This window comes from Nerophis ophidion, linkage group LG18 (assembly GCF_033978795.1).
Source record: "Nerophis ophidion isolate RoL-2023_Sa linkage group LG18, RoL_Noph_v1.0, whole genome shotgun sequence".
In the NCBI taxonomy this organism is placed as follows: Eukaryota; Metazoa; Chordata; class Actinopteri; order Syngnathiformes; family Syngnathidae; genus Nerophis; species Nerophis ophidion.
Window position 1 is genome coordinate 27,382,208 of NC_084628.1, and position 20,394 is coordinate 27,402,601.

Below are 20,394 nucleotides of genomic sequence, written 5' to 3' on the forward strand. Positions count from 1 at the left end.
ATATTACTTTCATTTGTTTTCACAAATAGAATAACACATTTTTAAGGTGTGGTGACTTTTATTGTATTTTATAGTTGTAGAAGCAATTTCCTTGTTCATTAACATTATCCGGTCAACTGCCTTTTCTTCTCACTTTATTAAAATGTGCACTGTGGGGCATGTGCACGTTTATACTGGAGTTGAATAAAGATACTATTTTAGTTGTACTCTAAACAGTCAGCTGGAAAAAAATACAAGTTAGAAAAAATCCAATTTGGTCCACTTTGACCTGCGGTGTGAATGTCGTCTACAAGTTTGTGAACCCAAAAGTCAGCCGATAGAGGGGTTCTTAAAAATGGAGGTTCCACTGTGCCAACATGATTTCATCCCAAAGTGTTTCCGTGTCTTCCTGGCGTCTAATCCTTGCCTTAAAAACACGACCACGCAATAAGAAATATGATCAAAATGTCAAAGCTCCCTTGGCTCCCCAATAGAAGGAGGCATAAAGAAAAACTGTACCTTGTTGTTGTATGATCATGTATTTTTATCACATTAGCACGTTTTTCTTGGTTTTGTATTCACGCCTCAAATGATCCATGGTTTTGTTATCTGTAAATAAATGTTTATTGACAAGTGTTTGGTGTTTTGGTTTGGTGGGAGCGCCATTCAAGGACGTTCGCTCGAAGCTTTCTCATGACCTCCTGATCCTTCTGCTCTGAGCAAACACCCTGGAGTGTTTTTCTAATCGATACAGAGGATAAGGACAGACGGGGAGCTCTAAAGAACGTTTATTGACGACATCAATGCTGGGACCTCCTCACTCTCGCCTGGTTTGGGAGGTTTGGTGACACAACGAATTACAATCAGGACACATTTAATTGTGATGAATAATACATATACACACACACATTTAGGTGTGTGTGTACATATATATATATATATATATATATATATATATATATACAGTGGGGCAAAAAATTATTTAGTCAGCCACCGATTGTGCAAGTTCTCCCATTTAATATGATGACAGAGGTCTGTAATTTTCATCAAAGGTACACTCAGGTATTCTTCTTCCTCCAAACACGACGAGTTGAGTTTATGCCAAAAAGTTCTATTTTGGTTTCATCTGACCACATGACATTCTCCCAATCCTCTGCTGTATGATCCATGTATCCATTTTGGTATAAACTCAACTTGTCGTGTTTGGAGGAAGAAGAATATTGAGTTGCATCCGAAGAACACCATACCTACTGTGAAGCATGGGGGTGGAAACATCATGCTTTGGGGCTGTTTTTCTGCTAAGGGGACAGGACGATTGATCCGTGTTAAGGAAAGAATGAATGGGGCCATGTATCGTGAGATTTTGAGCCAAAACCTCCTTCCATCAGTGAGAGCTTTGAATGGTTGACCAAATACTTTTTTTCCACCATAATTTACAAGTAAATTATTTAAAATTCCTACAATGTGAATTCCTGTTTTTTTCCCCACATTCTGTCTCTCACAGTTGAAGTGTACCTATGATGAAAATTACAGACCTCTGTCATCATTTTAAGTGGGAGAACTTGCACAATCGGTGGCTGACTAAATACTTTTTTGCCCCACTGTGTATATATATATATGCATACAAACCCAAAACCAGTGTTTTGTGTAAATGATAAATAAAACAGAATACAATGATTTGCAAATCCTTTTCATATTATTTTCAACTGAATAGACTGTAAAGACAAGATATTTAATGTTCACGCTGAGAATTTTTTTTTTTGCAAATAATCAACTTAGAATTTAGTGGCAGCAACACGTTGCAAAAAAGTTGTCACAGGGGCATTTTTACCACTTTGTTACATGGCCTTTCCTTTTAACAACACTCAGTTATTTTTTGGGAACTGAGGAGACACATTTTTGAAGCGTTTCAGGTGGAATTCTTTCCCATTCTTGCTTGAAGTACAGCTTGAGTTGTTCAACAGGCCGGGGTCTCCTTTGTGGTATTTTAGGCTTCATATTGCATGACACATTTTTAAAAGGGAGACAGGTCTGGACTGCAGGCAGGCCAGTCTAGTACCCGCACTCTTTTACTATGAAGCCATGCTGTTGTCACAAGTGCCTTGGCATTGTCCTGTTGAAATAAGCAGGGGCGTCCATGATAACATTGCTTGGATGGCAACAAATGTTGCTCCAAAACCTGTATGGACCTTTCAGCATTAAAGGTCCCTTCACAGATGTGTAAGTTACCCATGTCTTGGGCACTAATACACCCCCTTACCATCACAGATGCTGGCTTTTTTAACTTTGCGCCGAGAACAATCTGGATGGTTATTTTCCTCTTTGGTCCGCAGGACACGACGTCCAAAGTTTCCAAAAACAATTTGAAATGTGGACTTATCAGACCACAGAACACTTTTCCACTTTGCATCAGTCCATCTTTGATGAGCTCTGGCCCAGTGAACCCGGTGGCGTTTCTGGGTGTTGTTGATAAATGGCTTTCCTTTGCATAGTAGAGTTTTAACTTGCACTTACAGATGTAGCGGCAATCTGTAGTTCCTGACAGTGGTTTTCTGAAGTGTTCCTGAGCCCATGTGGTGATATCCTTTACACACTGATGTTACTTTTTTGATGCAGTGCCACCTGAAGGATCCAAGGTCACGGGCATTCAATGTAGTGTACAGTGATTTCTCCAGATTCTTTGAACCTTTTGATAGTACAAACCTTAGATGGCGAAATCCCTAAGTTCCTTGCAATAGCTCGATGAGAATGGTTGTTCTTAAACTGTTCGACAATATGCTCAGGCATTTATTGACAAAGTGGGGACCCTCGCCCCATACTTGTTTGTGAATGACTAAGCATTTCATGGAAGCTGCTTTTATACCCAATCATGGCACACACCTGTTCCCAATTAGCCTGTTCACCTGTGGGATGTTCCAAATAAGTGTTTGATGAGCATTCCTCAACTTTATCAGTCTTTTTTGCCACTTGTGCTAGCTTTTTGGAAACATGTTGCAGGCATCAAATTCCAAATGAGCTAACAACAAAGTTTCTCAGTGTAAACATTAAATATATTGTCTTTGCAGTCTATTCAATTGAATTTATGTTGAAAAGGATTTGCAAATCATTGTATTCTGTTTGTTATGTTTTACTGGGGAAGAGACGACACGGCAACGGAATGTCAAGTTCAACAAATGTATTGAATACTTGATGATTACGTGGAGTGTGTATGTTACTATGTGTGTGCATGAAGGACTTTGTGTGGAATTACCATATGTGAATACCGTGAGGTTTGTTGAGGTGCGTGTTGGATGTTCAGCGTCCAAAACACAAGGAGGGAGAAGCCAGGGGAAGTCCAAAGTCCAAGCAGGGGTCAAAGGCAGGAGAGAGAGTCCGAAAGTCCAAGCAGGGTCAAGGATCGGGGAGGGCAAACCAGGTCCAGGAGGGAAAACAGCAGAAGTGACACGAGCGCTGTGGGAAGAGCGGGAGAAACAGGGATCAGGGAACAAAGGGCACAAGGAAACAGGCAACGAGCGAGATCAGGAGGTTTGTCAGAGACGTCCATGAGTCAGCGTCGATCGTCTTTATACTGCCGCCCTTCATCAATGCCAGGTGTGTTAGGTGTTGATGGCCGCCGGCTGCGAAAGAGAGTGGGCGTGGTCTGCCTGATGAGCGCGGGGGCGTGTCTGGTGTTCCCAGCGGAGCTTCTGCACGCTCCCGCAGCAGAGGGAAGCACGGAGTGTGTGTGTGTGTGTGTGTGTGTGTGTGTGTGTGTGTGTGTGTGTGTGTGTGTGTGTGTGTGTGTGTGTGTGTTGGGAATCGATTTTTTTGGGGCACCCCTAATTATTATTATTACATCATAACTTTCATGGCGGGCTTCACGGTGGAAGAAGGGTTAGTGCGTCTGCCTCACAATACGAACGTCCTGCAGTCCAGGGTTCAATCCCAGGCTCGGGATCTTTCTGTGTGGAGTTTGCATGTTCTTCCCGTGACTGCGTGGGTTCACTTTGGGTACTCCGGCTTCCTCTCCCTTCCAAAGACATGCACCTGGGGATAGGTTGATTGGCAACACTAAATTGTGTGGGAATGTGAGTGTGAGTGTTGTCTGTCTATCTGTGTTGGCCCTGCGATGAGGTGGCGACTTGTCCAGGTTGTACTCCGCCTTCTGCTCGATTGTAGCTGAGATAGGTGCCAGCGCCCCCCGCGACCCCAAAAAGGGAATAAGCGGTAGGAAATGGATGGATGGAACTCTGATAGCACCCTAAATCATGCAGAACCGTGCGGTCGGAGGTTCTAAAGCGTGTCACATGATGCTTGATAGAAAAGTGAAAGAATGTTATCTTTGGCCCGCTGGGATGGACCACACTCATCTGGGTCCGTTTACAGAAAGTCCGGAGTAAAACAGGAAACGGCACATCTGCTTGACTTTGAATTTTGTTTAAAAGGTGTCACACTATGCGCCTACATCAGGGGCCCAACATTTCCACCACAGGGGAGCCTGGGGCCCACTCAAAGATTAACACTGAATTAGTAATATTACTCATGATTTTAATCATATTCAATTATATCTAACCGACTTACAGTTTAACAGGATAACTATTGTCAAATGATATGAAACATGTGCTAGTCACAAAGACTATTATCAAGACTTAGGTCAGGCTGATTACAAAAATAAATACTCATCAAATATACTGCAAAAGGCCCATACGGACCACAGCTGAGAAACTGTTGTTTTTGGCAGCCCTCAAGGAAGATTTCTATTAGTTTCAATCTTCATCATAAATTAAGGTGCTAAAATAAATAAAAGATAACTATAAGTTAATTAATTTACTAAAAATAAAATGTCATTAAAATATCTAAATTCTAACTCAATGTAATAATAGTTTTAATATATATACATATGTTTTTAAATAAACCGTGAATAAAATTAAAGTGCGAATGAAAAAACAGTTTCATCTCTTTAGTCATATTTTTTGCCCTTGAGTAATTTCTCTATGACTTTACCTTCAGACTTCTTCTGTTTGTTTGATATTGTCATTACTGCCACAAGTGGTGGAAATGCGGACTACAACTGAGCCCATACGACCACAGCTGAGAAACAAATGTTTTTGGCAGCCATCCAGGAAGATTACTATTAAATTCAATCCTCATCAATAAGTAAGGTGCTAAAATAAATAAATATAAATATAAGTTAATTATTGAAATAAAAAAATAAATGTCATAAAATATATAAATTCTAACTAATTGCAATAGTTGTAATATATGTTTTTAAATAAACCGAGAATAAAATTAAAGTGCAAATGAAACTAGTTTCATCCTCTTTAGTCATATTTTTTGCACTTGAGGAACATCTTCATTCTTCTTCTCTTTGTTATTACTGCCACAGGTGGTGGAAACATGTATTACAACTGAGCCCATACGAACTACAGCTTTAAAGCAATTGTTTTTGGCAGCTCCTATTAATTTCAATACTACTCAATAATAACAATGCTAAAATAACAAAATTTAGATATATTAGATTTATTCACAGTTTATTTAAAAACATATATACTAAAACTATTATTAAATTTAGTTGGAATTTACATACTTAAATTAATATTTATATTAAAATTAATGAAATGCAAAAAAAATGTAATTTAAATATATAAATTCAAACTAAATGTAATAATAGTTTTAGCATATATGTATTTGAATAAACCGTGAATAAAATTAAAGCGCAAATGAAAAAAAGTTTCATCTCCTTAGTCATAATTTTTGCGCTTGAGGAACGTCTCTGACTTTAACTTCAGACTTCTTGTTTGTTTGATATTGTCATTACTGCCACTAGTGGTGGAAACGTGTATTACAACTGAGTACTTACAGACAACAGCTGAGAAACCAATGTTTTGGCAGCTCTTGAGGAAGATTACTTTTAATTTCAATCCTATTCAATAAAAACAGTACTAAAATAAATGAAAAAATACAAATTTAATTAATGAAATAAAAATAAAATTTAATAAAAATATATACATTTCTAACTAAATTTTTATAATAGTTTCAATTTATATGTTTTTGGCAGCCTCAAGGAAGATTACGCTTAATTTCAATCATAGTCAATAATTACATTGCTAAAATAAAAAAAACTATTATATAAGTTAGTTATTGAAATAAAAAGAAAATGTAATAAAAATATATAAATTCTAATTGAATTTTATAATACTTTCAATATGTTTTGAACTAATCTGTGACTAAAATTTAAGTGCAAATGAAAATACAGTTTCATCTCTCAAGTCATATTTTTTGCGCTTGAGGAACATCTCTCACTTTAGCTTCAGACTTCTTCTGTTTGTTTGAGGACATCATCACTGCCACAAGTGGTGGAAACGTGTATAACAACCGAGTCCGTACGGACCACAGCTGCGAAACAAATGGTTTTGGCAGTCCTCTTGGAAGATCACTCTTAATTTCAATCCTATTCAATAATTACAGTCCTAAAATAAATATAAGTTGATTAATTATATAAAATGTCATAAAAGTATATCAATTCCAACTAAATTTAATAATGGTTTTATTATATATGTTTTTAAATTAAATGTGTACTGTTTACATGCAGAGTTACTAAAGTGTTAAAGGGGAACATTATCACCAGACCAATGTAAGCGTCAATATATACCTCAATGTTGCAGGAAAAGGACCATATGATTTTTTAACCGATTTCCGAACTCTAAAAGGGTGAATTTGGCATTTTAAACGCCTTTCAATTGTTCGCTGTCGGAGCGATGACCTTTCACCCGTGACGTTACAATGGGAAGCAATCCGCCATTTTCTCAAACACATTACACACACCAAGTCAAATCAGCTCTATTATTTTCCGTTTTTTCGACTGTTTTCCGTTCTTTGGAGACATCATGCCTCGTCGGTGTGTTGCCGGAGGGTGTAACAACACGATCAGGGACGGATTCAAGTTGTCTTACGTGGAGTGTGCATCGATTAGTACGGCATGCTAATCGATGCTAACACGGCAGAAATGGCACAGAGATGTGTGGATATCCTGCGACACTCAAAGCAGATGCATTTCCAACGATAAAGTCAACAAAATCACAAAGGTGAGTTTTGTGGATGTTATTGACTTATGTGCTACTCAGACATATTTGGTCACGGCATGACTTCCAGCTAATCGATGCTAACATGCTATTTAGACTAGCTGTATGTACATTTGTAGCTATATTTGCATCCAGCCTTTCCCTCCACCCACATTTAATGCCAAACAAACACTTACCAATCGACGGATTTAAGTTGCTCCAGTGGTCAAAAGATGCAATCGTTGATAAGAAGGCGATCGCCGAATAGCTTCAATAGCTATTCGCTCAATAGCTTCAGTTTCTTCTTCAATTTCGTTTTCGCTATCTGCCTCCACACTCCAACCATCCATTTCAATACATGCGTAATATGTTGAATTGCTTATGCCGCTGAAATCCGAGTCTGAATCCGAGTTAATGTCCCAATATCTTGCTGTTCTATCCGCCATGTTTGTTTGTATTGGCATCACTATGTGACGTCACAGGAAAATGAACGGGTGAATTTAAAGATAGCGAAAATCAAGCACTTTAAAGCCTTTTTTCGGGATATTCCATGATGGGTAAAAAATTTTTAAAAACTTCGAAAAATAAAATAAGCCACTGGGAACTGTTTTTTATTGGTTTTAACCCTTCTGAAATTGTGATAATGTTCCCCTTCAATGAGGCCAGCATAGTCTTGGTAGACCAAATCAAGTCTGGGTCCTTACTTAGTTCCACAGGTAGCCTATGGAACTAAGTAAGGAATTGCATGGATGTTTATCTTGAAGTTCTGGACGTTTAGGACAAACAAGTCATTTTGCTTTGATGGATGACGGCGGAGGCACGATGACCTACTGTCTCAGCACGTCAAGGTTGGTCTCTCATCTCCGACCCTGAAGGAGAGAAAACAAGTTGAAGGACGAAGACACAAACTGCAGCGTCAGCAAAAGACAGCCAAGCTAATAATGGCATCAAGGTGACAACAACGAAGGCCGTTTCACGCTCAGATGGAAGATGAAAGTTGAGGTGGAGTTTGGATCTCCTTCACGACACGTTAAGCTGCATCAATCGCTGACTCAGCAGGAAACAATGCAAAAGTCATCTGGTTGGCCATAAACACTCTTGTTTGGACTTCTCCTTTCTAGTCCTCTCACACAGCGGTTGTCAAACTGTGCTCCATCTAGTGGTTTGTTAAAGAATCACTTAATGGAATATTCAAACACGGTGTTACTGTTCAAACTGTGTGTAATGTTACAGAAAATGTAATTTTTTTTTGTAATGTCCTTTGAAGTAGAGCAGTGGTTCTCAACCTTTTTTAAGTGATGTACCCCCTGTGAACATTTTTTTAATTCAAGTACCCCCTAATCAGAGCAAAGCATTTTTGGTTGAAAAAAAAAGAGATAAAGAAGTAAAATACAGCACTATGTCATCAGTTTCTGATTTATTAAAGTGTATAACAGTGCAAAATATTGCTCATTTGTAGTGGTCTTTCTTGAACTATTTGGAAAAAAATATATAAAAATAACAAAAAACTTGTTGAAATAAAACAAGTGATTCAATTATAAAGATTTCGACACATAGAAGTATTCATCAACTTAAAGTGCCCTCTTTGGGGATTGTAATAAAGATCCATCTGGATTCATGAACTTAATTCTAAACATTTCTTCACAATAAAATAAATCTTTAACATCAATATTTATGGAACATGTCCACAAAAAAGCTAGCTGTCAAAACTGAAAATTGCATTGTTGCATTTCTTTTCACAGTTTTTGAACTTACATTCATATTTTGTTGAAGTATTATTCAATAAATATATTTATAAAGGATTTTTGAATTATTGCTATTTTTAGAATTTTTTTTTTTGAATCTCACGTACCCCTTGGCATACCTTCAAGTACCCCCAGGGGTACGCTTACCCCCATTTGAGAACCACTGAAGTAGACAACGACATCCAGCTGTGTCATTCTTTCATCCATCATTCCCATCACGTTTTTTGTCAGCAGAGCAATAAACATTCTTCATAAAACATACAGAATAGGGCTGGGCGATATGGCCTTTTTTTAATAGCTCAATATTTTTAGTCCATGTCGCGATACACGATATATATCTCGATACTTTGCCTTAGCCTTGAATGAACACTTGATGCATATAATCACAGCAGTATAATGATGGTATGTGTCTACATTAAAACATTCTTTTTCATACTGCATTAATATATGCTACTTTTAAAGTTTCATGCAGAGAGGGAAATCACAACTAAGTCAATTGACCAAAACTGTATTTATTAAACAGTTATTAAGCAGTGGCACAAACATTCATGTCATTTCAAAACAGAAAGTGCAAGATTGTCAGAGACATTTTAAAACAATCTATTTGTGCATGATGTCACTAAGATGACATATCAAAACAACACTAAATTAAAGTGCACTTTTTGTACAGAAAGCCACTACAATAGTTTGAAACAAATAAAGTGCACTTTTGTGCATGATGTCACACAAGATATTCCAATAACTTTGAATAAAAATGAGCTGCATAATAGGAAATCAAATATTGCAGGGGTCACCAACCTTTTTGAAACCAAAAGCCACTTCTTGGGTACTGATTAATGCGAGGGGCTACCAGTTTGATACACACTTAAATAAATTGCCATTTATGGCCATTTTACTCAATTTAGCTTTAACTCTATGTTATTATTAATAATTAATGGTATTTATCTTTGTGGAACCACTGATCATCTTAATGATTTCTCACAATAAATATATATTTTTGATGAAATGTTTTAAATAGGTTAGCTTGTTAGTTATATTTCTAACAAAGACAAATCATTATTTCGTCTAGATTTTCCAGAACAACATGTTTTAAAGAAATTCAAAAGACTTTGAAATAAGATTTAAATTTGATTCTACAGATTTTCTATATTTGCCAGAATATTTTTTTTTATTTTAATCATAATAAGTTTGGAGAAATATTTCTCAAATGTTCTTTGTCGAAAAAACAGAAGCTAAAATGAAGAATTAAATTAAAACGTATTTATTATTCTTTACAATAAAAAAAAAAAATACTTTAACATTCATTTAAATTGTCAGGAAATAACCGGAAGGAATTCAAAAGGTAAAAAGGTATATGTGTTTAAAAAACCTAAAATATTTTTTAAGGTTGTATTTTTTCTCTGAAATTGTCTTCCTAAAAGTTATAAGAAGCAAAGTAAAAAAATAAATGAATGTATTTAAACAAGTGAAGACCAAGTCTTTAAAATATTTTCTTGGATTCTCAAATTCTATTTGAGTTTTGTCTCTCTTGGAATTAAAAATGTCAAGCAAAGCGAGACCAGCTTGCTAGTAAATAAATACAATTTAAAAAATAGAGGCAGCTCACTGGTAAGTGCTGCTGTTTGAGCTATTTTTAGAACAAGCCAGCCGGCTACTCATCTGGTCCTTACGGGCTACCTGGTGCCCGCGGGCACCGCGTTGGTGACCCCTGATATAGTGTATTTCCTTCGCTAAATGGTAGGTTCCTGCGGACGTTATCTCCCTCTGTTGTTGACTATTTGTTTCATACAGTGTTGGTATGGAAATGGTTACCTCTACATTTTGTTGGTGTGGCACCGAACAGAGATGTTGATATGTGGAGTTTCAACCACTCTTCATTCACCAGCGGGTGACATTTCAAACGATGCTACATATTAGCAGTAATGCTATTTTTTGTAGCAACGCTTTTACCCCACACTTGAAATTTTACGGTTGTCTGTTCGACATATTCCCACTTGAAGCCAAACCCCCGCCAGACGATGGACCCCCTGCTGTTTTTATTGGGAAGTATTTATTCCTTCATTTGTTACCAGATTGGCACCTTCTTTCTCTCGTATTACCACTCGCATCACAGCTAACGTTACCCATGCCGCTACCTCTCTGCTCCGAGAGGGCGGACATGTATGTGAGGTATGTAAGAAGGTGCACTTGTTTACGTCTCTGTGAGAAGGAGACACAAGAAGGAGAAACGCCTGTAGTGTAATTCCCGCAGCTAAAAGCAACTGCGTGAGAACGTTTACCGTATATTTCAGAGTATAAGTCGCTCCGGAGTATAAGTCGCACCTGCTGAAAATGCATAATAAAGAAGGAAAAAAACATGTATAAGTCGCACTTGGCCTCAGCCTGGACCCCCTCTCCGAGGCCCAGGCTTAGACCGATTTTTTTATTTTATTTTATTTTATTTTAATCTTTTATTTTTTTTCTCCCCTACCCCTTGTTTACCTGTATCTCACCTTTTTTGTAAGGGCGCCAGAAGTCTGCAGACCCGTCAGCGATCCTGTTCTGTCTCTTGTAATGTTTGTCTGATCTTGAATGGGATTGTGCTGAAAATGTGAATTTTCCTGAAGGAACTCTCCTGAAGGAATAAATAAAGTACTATCTATCTATCTATCTATCTATCTATCTATCTATCTATCTATCTATCTATCTATCTATCTATCTATCCATCTATCTATCTATCTGTCTATCTATCCATCTATTTATAAACGTAAACAAAAATTGTCATGAAGAGACTGTTTATTCGCTTCAAAAATGAAAAGGACAAAACATTTTGAAGTACATCGATGGTAGGAACAAAAAGAAACGCAGATTTATTGAAAAAGGAAGCGTACACAAACCTCTTCACGCTGCATTTGAGCAAGTCAACTGAGTCACTTTCTAAGATACCGTAGTCAGGAACAACAGCAACCTTTCTCCGGATGTCACCAACGGTCTTTTCCTTTTGGATTTAAAACTCCTTCCATCATTACACGGAGCCTTTTGGGGGAACTCTAAGACATCCTAAAGTTTTGTTTCCATGATTTTTGTCTAAAGATTCCTTCGGAAAAAAAAGTTTCCCACCGGTCTCGTTGTAAGGATCCGCAGATGACGTCACAAGTCAACCGGAAAATGTAATCATTTAACCGTGCTACAAAAGGAAACAGCGCCCCCCAGTGTACGAGAGGTAGATGGCGTATGAGCAGTTGTCGCATTAGAGTGAGTGCATGGACACTTGGACTTTACACCATACTTGCCAACCCTCCCGGATTTTCCGGGAGACTACGGAAATTCAACGCCTCTCCCGAAAACCTCCCGGGACAAATTTTCTCCCGAAAATTCCCGAAAATTCAGGCGGAGCTGGAGGACACGCCCCCTCCAGCTCCATGCAGACCTGAGTGACGTGTCGACAGCCTGTTTTCCCGTCCGCTTTCCCACAATATAAACGGCGAGCCTGCCCAATGACGTTATAACTGTAGAATGATCGAGGGCGAGTTCTTGGTTTCTTATGTGGGTTTTTTGTTAGGCAGTTCCATTAACATCCTCCCAGCGCGGTAACAACACACAACAGCAGTCATATTTTCGTCTACCGTAAAGCAGTTTGTCTGCCGTAAACAGCAATGTTGTGACACTCTTAAAAAGGACAATACTGCCATCTACTGTACATGCATATGTGACAATAACATCTACGGCTTTTAGAGAGTGCAGAAGAATGAGGAAGATACAGCCATGGCGACGCCGACGACGAGTAAGAGGAAGAAATACGCTTGTAGGTTCCAAGCCGCAGCTGCGATTGGACATGGATAGCCTCCGGGAAAAAGTAGTGGACTAGCAATTGCTTGGCAGTGAAGATCTTCCTCAGAAAGCAAAGATTGACCGGTTTTGGGCCATTCTAGGGAGAGATGGAAGATTCCAGACTCTAGAGCATTTGATGACAGCACTTTTGTGTGTGCTACACAGACATGCATCATCAGAGAGGGTATTCAGCATGGTTAAAAAAATAGTAACAAAGAATAGAGCAAGGATGGACAATTCAACCCTTAACTCAACAATGAGTAGATGAGTGTTATGTGTGTGTATATGTGTAGATATATGAACACTGAAATTCAAGTATTTCTCTTATATATATCTATATATCTATCTATATATATATATATATATATACATATATATATATATATATATGTATATATATATATATATATATAGCTAGAATTCACTGAAAGTCAAGTATTTATATATATATATATATATATATATATATATATATATATATATATATATATATATATATATATACATACACCGTATATGAAATACTTGATTTGGTGAATTCCAGCTATATACTCCTCCCCTCTTAACCACGCCCCTGCCCCACCCCCGACCACGCTTGGCAAGTATGCTTTACACGCCAGTGTATAAATACCAAAAAATCCAAACTATTTGAGAAATCAGACTAATTTGGTAATTAATTAGGTTAATTTCTAGTCAATGTATGTTCTGTGTGCCCTTTGAACTTAGTAGAAAAAGTATGTCCTGAGAAACACACCATACGTCATTAAAAAAATACAATAACTGACAAACTGTCGCTTGAACTTTTAGGTGTTTTTTAGGATTAAGCATTTTTTAGTAGTACCATGTAAGTGACACTGCAAGTTTTTTTTTTTTTTTTTTGGTTTCTACACATGTATTTGTACACTGTTGAATCTGATGCAGAGGAGAAAAGAAAAGAAACGGCAGATCAACTGGTCTAAAAGGGTGTCTATTTAAAGGCCAGAGTATACAAATATGTTTTAAGATGGGACTTAAATGCTTCAACTGAGTTATCAAATAGGTAGGACTTTGTGTAATTATTTAGACTTTTTAGCTCATAATTTCAACTTTATTTAAGAACTATTTGAGAAAATAGACTAAATTAGTTATTGATTTGGTTAATATGTTCTGTGTGCCCATTGAACTTAGTAATATGTCCTAACATACTACTACCATAGGACATTTAAAAAATATACAATAACTGAATAATTGTGTGAATGCTCCAAAACATTGGTTTATCTACACCAATATTCATTTATTTATTATTCAACTTCTTCTTTTGGCGCACTCTACCTTCCACATTTTTCACCCAATTCAGACCGTTCCAACTTCAAACTGTACAACCTATTCTGGAATCAGGGGATATTCCTTGACAAATTCCCAGATATCCCCGAATTCCAGGTTTTCCAGGACTTTGTTCCCATTAAAAATTAATTGGCCATTTTTCGGACTTCCACCATTTCCATATGTTCCACATTTTTCAGTCTATTCACTCACATTCCACCATCCTGGAAATTCACACTATCGTTTTTCCAAGTTCAAAATAATTCCAGGATTTTCCAGAATTCCTGGTTTTCCAAAGCCCTAGTTCCACCCTTTTTTCTGGCGACTACTCCTTTCGCTTTTTTCAACCGTTCCACCATCAAAACATTTCTCTTAATTAGGACAAAAAAAAAAAGTTGTTTATTAAAATACAAAAATTCCCGGTTTTCCCGAAATTCCAGGAAGTTCGTAATACCATTTCTCAATTCAACATGTTACTTCTTCAACGTTTCTCCACCGATTTGAAAAATTCAAACACCAACCATTTCAACTCATTCAGACCATTCAAGTTTTTCACCTTTTTCATAAAAATTCCCGCTTTTCCCGAAATGTTTGGGAAATTCCCATTGAAATCAACGAGACATTCTTCAAAGTTCCACAACTCCCACAATTTTCATCTGATTCAAATTGTTCCAGCTTTAAAAGATTCAGCAAGTTCAGGAATTTTGTGCTCTACTTTAGCAATTAGTCATTTTGAAGTTCAACTTCAGCATTGGAGCATTCACACGCAATTCCTTCGGGAATTGCTTCATCTTAGTTATATTAACTGTCAAGGGGAGAGGGAAGTCTGGGCTTCCCTGCTTAGGCTGCTGCCCCCGCGACCTGACCTAGGATAAGAAGAAGAAGATGGATGGCTGGATGGATGGATGGATGGAAACCTGAAAAAATCAAATGTCACTGGAAATACCGGGATGTCCTCTATACAGCACCACGGCCGCTTTTGTTCTTGTACAAACCCTGTTTCCATATGAGTTGGGAAATTGTGTTAGATGTAAATATAAACGGAATACAATGATTTGCAAATCCTTTTCGACCCATATTCAGTTGAATATGCTACAAAGACAAGATATTTGATCTTCAAACTGATAAACATTTTTTTATTTGGAAATAATCATTAACTTTAGAATTTGATGCCAGCAACACGTGACAAAGAAGTTGGGAAAGGTGGCAATAAATACTGATAAAGTTGAGAAATGCTCATCAAACACCTATTTGGAACATCCCACAGGTGTGCAGGCTAACTGATAAAAGGTGGGTGCCATGACTGGGTATAAAAACAGCTTCCCAAAAAATGCTCAGTCTTTCACAGGAAAGAATGGGGCGAGGGTCACCACTTTGTAAGCAAATTGTCGAAAAGTTTTAGATCAACATTTCTTAACGAGCTATTGCAAGGAATTTAGGGATTTTACTATCTACGCTCCGTAAAATTATCAAAGAATCAAAGAATCTGGAGAAATCACTGCACGGACCTTTGATCCCTCTGGCGGTACTGCATCAAAAACCGACATTAGTGTGTAAAGGATATCACCACATGGGCTCAGGAACATTTCAGAAAACCACTGTCAGTAACTACAGTTGGTCGCTACATCTGTAAAAAAAGGAAGTTAAAACTACTATGCAAAGCGAATGCCAGTTATCAACAACACAGAGGAATGCCGCTGGCTTCGCTGGGCCCGAGCTCATCCAAGATGGACTGATGCAAAGTGGAAAAGTGTTCTGTGGTCTGACGAGTCCACATTTCAAATTATATTTGGAAACTGTGGACGTGGTGTCCTCCAGAACAAAGAGGAAAATAACCATCCGGATTGTTATAAACGCAATGTTCAAAAGCCAGCATCCATGATGGTATGGGGGTGTATTCGTGCCAAGGCATGGGTAACTTACACATCTGTGAAGGCACCCTTAATGCTGAATGGTCCATACAGGTTTTGGAGCAACATGTTGTCATCCAAGCAACGTTATCATGGACGCCCCTACTTATTTCAGCAAAACAATGCCAAGCCACGTGTTACAACAGCGTGGCTTCGTAGTAAAAGAGTGCGGGTACTTTCCTGGCCCGCCTGCAGTCCAGACCTGTCTCCTATCGAAAATGTATGGCGCATTATGAAGCGTAAAATACGACAGCGGAGACCCCGGACTTTTGAACAACTTAAGCTGTACATCAAGCAAGAATGATAAAGAATTCCACTTACAAAGCTTCAACAATTAGTTTCCTCAGTTCCCAAACGTTTATTGAGTGTTGTTAAAAGAAAAGGTGATGTAACACAGTGGTGAACATGCCCTTTCCCAACTACTTTGGCACGTGTTGCAGCCATGAAATTCTAAGTTAATTATTATTTGCACAAAAAAATAAATAAAGTTTATGAGTTTGAACATCAAATATCTTGTCATTTTAGTGCATTCAATTGAATATGGGTTGAAAAGGATTTGCAAATCCTTGTATTCCGTTTATATTTACATCTAACACAATTTCCCAACTCATATGGAAACAGGGTTTGTATTTTTGCATATCAAAATAAAGATGCTGGTCTTTTGCTGAGAACAAAGATGCCTTGCTGGGTCTCAAAAGGCTAACATCATGTTAGTTAAGTGTTTACTTTTAGCCAGCTAGCTGATTGCATTAGCGAACGGCATAAAAAAGGTATGCATTCTCAACATAATTTTACTAAACTAAATATATTACCATTTTTTTAAGGGACAAGCTGTAGAAAATGGATGGATTGATATTCTTAACTTACTAATCATGATGATAGCAGTTGCTGTGATACATTTTTTTGGGCGGGTGGGCAACTTTGTCCATAAAATACAATCCATGACAAGAGTCACGCACAATAAGATGTTATAAAATGCACACTGTGCTGAAAACTAATACATACTAGATGAGACAATTCCTGAAGGAACTGCGTAGGAATGCTACAATGCTGAAGTTGAACTGAAATCCTGGAAATTTTGTGGGGGATTGTTGAAGCATGAGTACACAATTTTGAACTGGCCGAATATTATGAAGTTGGAACAGTTTGGATCAGATGAAAATTGTGGGAGTTGTGGACCTTTGAAGAATGTCCCCATGATTTCCATGGGAATTTCCCCAAAATTTGGGAATTTCTGTAAAAGCGGGAATTTTTTGGAAAATTATAAAAATCTTGAATAGTCTGAAAGAGTTGAAATGGTCGGTGTTGGAATTTTTCAAATCGGCCGAGATATGTTGAAGTAGTAACATGTTGAATTGAGAAAAAACATTACGGAATTCCTGGAATTTCGGGAAAACCAGGATTTTTTCCAGTTCAAAAAATTACCTTGTTTTTTTGGTCCTGATTAAAAAGAATGTTTTGACGGTGGAACAGTTGAAATGGATTGAAAAATGTGGGAAGAGTAGTCGCCAGGAAAAAAAGGGTGGAAATAGGGCTTTGGAAAACCAGGAATTCTGGAAAATCCTGGAATTTTTTTGGAACTTGGAAAAAAAAGTATTTTGAATTTCCAAGATGCTGGAATGTGTTGAAGGTGGAATGGTTATGAATAAGTTAAAAAAAAGTGGAAATGGTGGAAGTTTGAAAAATGGCCAATTCATTTCGAATGGGAAAAAATGTCTCGGAGAACCTGGAATTCAGGGAAATCTGGGAATTTTCGGAAGTTGTGAAGGGAAAGCCTGCGATTCCTGAATATGCTGAACAGTTTGAAGTTGGAGCGGTTTGAATCGGGTGAAAAATGTGAAAGGTAGAGTGTGCCAAAAAATGGAGAATAATAATAATAAATTGATTAAATAGATTAATTTTGGTGTATTAAACCATATCCACCCGATTGTAGCTGAGATAGGCACCAGCGCCCCCTGCGATCCCAAAGGGAATAAGCGGTAGAAATTGATGGATGGATAATTGAGGCAAAAATAGGCAATGGCCGAAGAGGGACTCGAATCCCCCGACCCTCATTTTACAAGCCTTACGTGACCAATCACGCCACTGAGTCGCAGATCACATGTCCACCTCCGTCTTTTGGCTGCCCAATCACAGCTTGAATGTCAATTTCTTAGTCCCGCCCTCACGCTATTCCCAGAGCGATCCTTCGTAGTTTAAATGATTATAACTTGTTGTTTATCAGTTCGTCCTTCATGGGCACTAACATAAACATAATTCCTGACTAGAGTCATGCAAATAATCATGGAAAAAAGGCCAAAAAGATCAACGCCCGAACAGGGACTTGAACCCTGGACCCTCAGATTAAAAGTCTGATGCTCTACCGACTGAGCTATCCGGGCTCTGACAGTGTACACCCGCATTACAGTTGAAATACTACACAAGGCTGGTACGGTTAGTTATTTCTCAATATTGTCGTATTTGTAAAATGATTTATACATATGCATTTTATTTAACTATGGAAAATGTATGTTTAGTTGGGAGAAGGTGGAAGCAGATTTAAAAAAAAAAAACTTTTATGCATCTGAGCTTGTACTCTAACGCTATCATTTTCAAATTAACTGTGTGTTTCGCATGCAACGTTTGGTGATTAATAGTTTATTAAATAAAAATGCATATATATATATATATATATATATATATATATATATATATATATATATATATATATATATATATATATATATAAATCTCCTGATGATTGAGGGAACCCCTCATGAAACAGATCTGTAGAGATGAAGTAGTCTTGTGATTTTTTCCCACACCTACATATTGCGCTCTACCACTATTCTCCGGATAATCCAATCAAGACATATATATGTATATATATATATATATATATATATATATATATATATATATATATATATATATATATCAGGGGCCACCAACGCGGTAAGGACCAGATAAGTAGCCTGCTGGCCTGTTCTAAAAATAGCTCAAATAGCAGCACTTACCAGTGAGCTGCCTCTATCTTTTAAATTGTATTTATTTACTAGCAAGATGGTCTCGCTTTGCTCGACATTTTTAATTCTAAGAGAGACAAAACTCAAATAGAATTTGAAAATCCAAGAAAAAAAGACTTGGTCTTCATTTGTTTGAATAAATTCATTCATTTTTTGCTTTGCTTCTTATAACTTTCAGAAAGACAATTTTAGAGAAAAAATACAACCTAAAAAATTATTTTAGGATTTTTAAACACATATACCTTTTTACCTTTTAAATTCCTTCCTCTTCTTTCCTGACAATTTAAATCAATGTTCAAGTATATATATATTTTTATTGTAAAGAATAATAAATACATTTTAATTTAATTTTTCATTTTAGCTTCTGTTTTTTCGACGAAGAATATTTGTGAAATATTTCTTCAAACCTATTATGATTAAAATTCAAAAAGATACTCTGGCAAATATAGAAAATCTGTAGAATCAAATTTAAATCTTATTTCAAAGTCTTTTGAATTTCTTTTACATTTTTTGTTCTGGAAAATCTAGGAGAAATAATGATTTGTCTTTGTTAGAAATATAGCTTGGTCCAATTTGTTATATATTCTAACAAAGTGCAAATTGGATTTTAAACTACTTAAAACATGTCATCAAAATTCTAAAGTTAATCTTAATCAGGGAAAATTATTAATGATGTTCCATAAATTCTTTTTTTAATTTTTTCAATAAGATTCGAATTAGCTGGTTTTTCTCTTCATTTTTTTTTCGGTTGAATTTTGACTTTTAAAGAGACGAAATTATAGATAAGCTATGTTTCAAAATTTAATTCTCATTCTTTTCGTTTTTTCTCCTCTTTTAAATCGTTCAATTAAGTGTTTTTTCATCATTTATTCTCTACAAAAAAAACTTCCCTAGAAGGAAAAAAAATGTACGACAGAATGACAGACAGAAATGCCCATTTTTATATATATATATAGATTTATTTATTAAAGGTAAATTGAGCAAATTGGCTATTCCTGGCAATGTATTTAAGTGTGTATCAAACTGGTAGGCGTTCACATTAATCAGTACCCAAAAAGTAGCTCTTGGTTTCAAAATGGTTGGTAACCCTTGAGATATATATATATATATATATATATGTATATATATATGTAGGTGTGGGAAAAATCACAAGACTACTTCATCTCTACAGATCTGTTTCATGAGGGGTTCCCTCAATCATCAGGAGAAAATCTCCTGATGATTGAGGGAACCCCTCATGAAACAGATCTGTAGAGATGAAGTAGTCTTGTGATTTTTCCCACACCTACATATTGCGCTCTACCACGGTATCGAGCACTATTCTCCGGATAATCCAATCAAGACATATGTATATATATATATGTATGTATACATATGTATATATATATATATATATATATATATATATATATATATATATATATATATATATATATATATATATATATATATATATATATATATATACATATATATATATATATACATATATATATATATATATAAACGTTACTTTATGCTATTACGCCATCTAGAGCCCGAGTGGCGAGATTGAAGCTCCGTCATTCGATAACACGGAAGTGGGCGTGGTTGAAGCCGCGTC

At 36.7% G+C, this 20,394-nt stretch overlaps 1 non-coding gene across 1 annotated transcript; it reads right to left on the reverse strand.

Moving 5' to 3' along the window:
- Nucleotides 1-18,094: 18,094 nt before the first annotated feature.
- Nucleotides 18,095-18,167, reverse strand: trnak-uuu (transfer RNA lysine (anticodon UUU)). Its single transcript has one exon. It is a non-coding gene; the product is annotated as a tRNA-Lys (tRNA).
- Between the last annotated feature and the right edge of the window lie 2,227 nt (nt 18,168-20,394).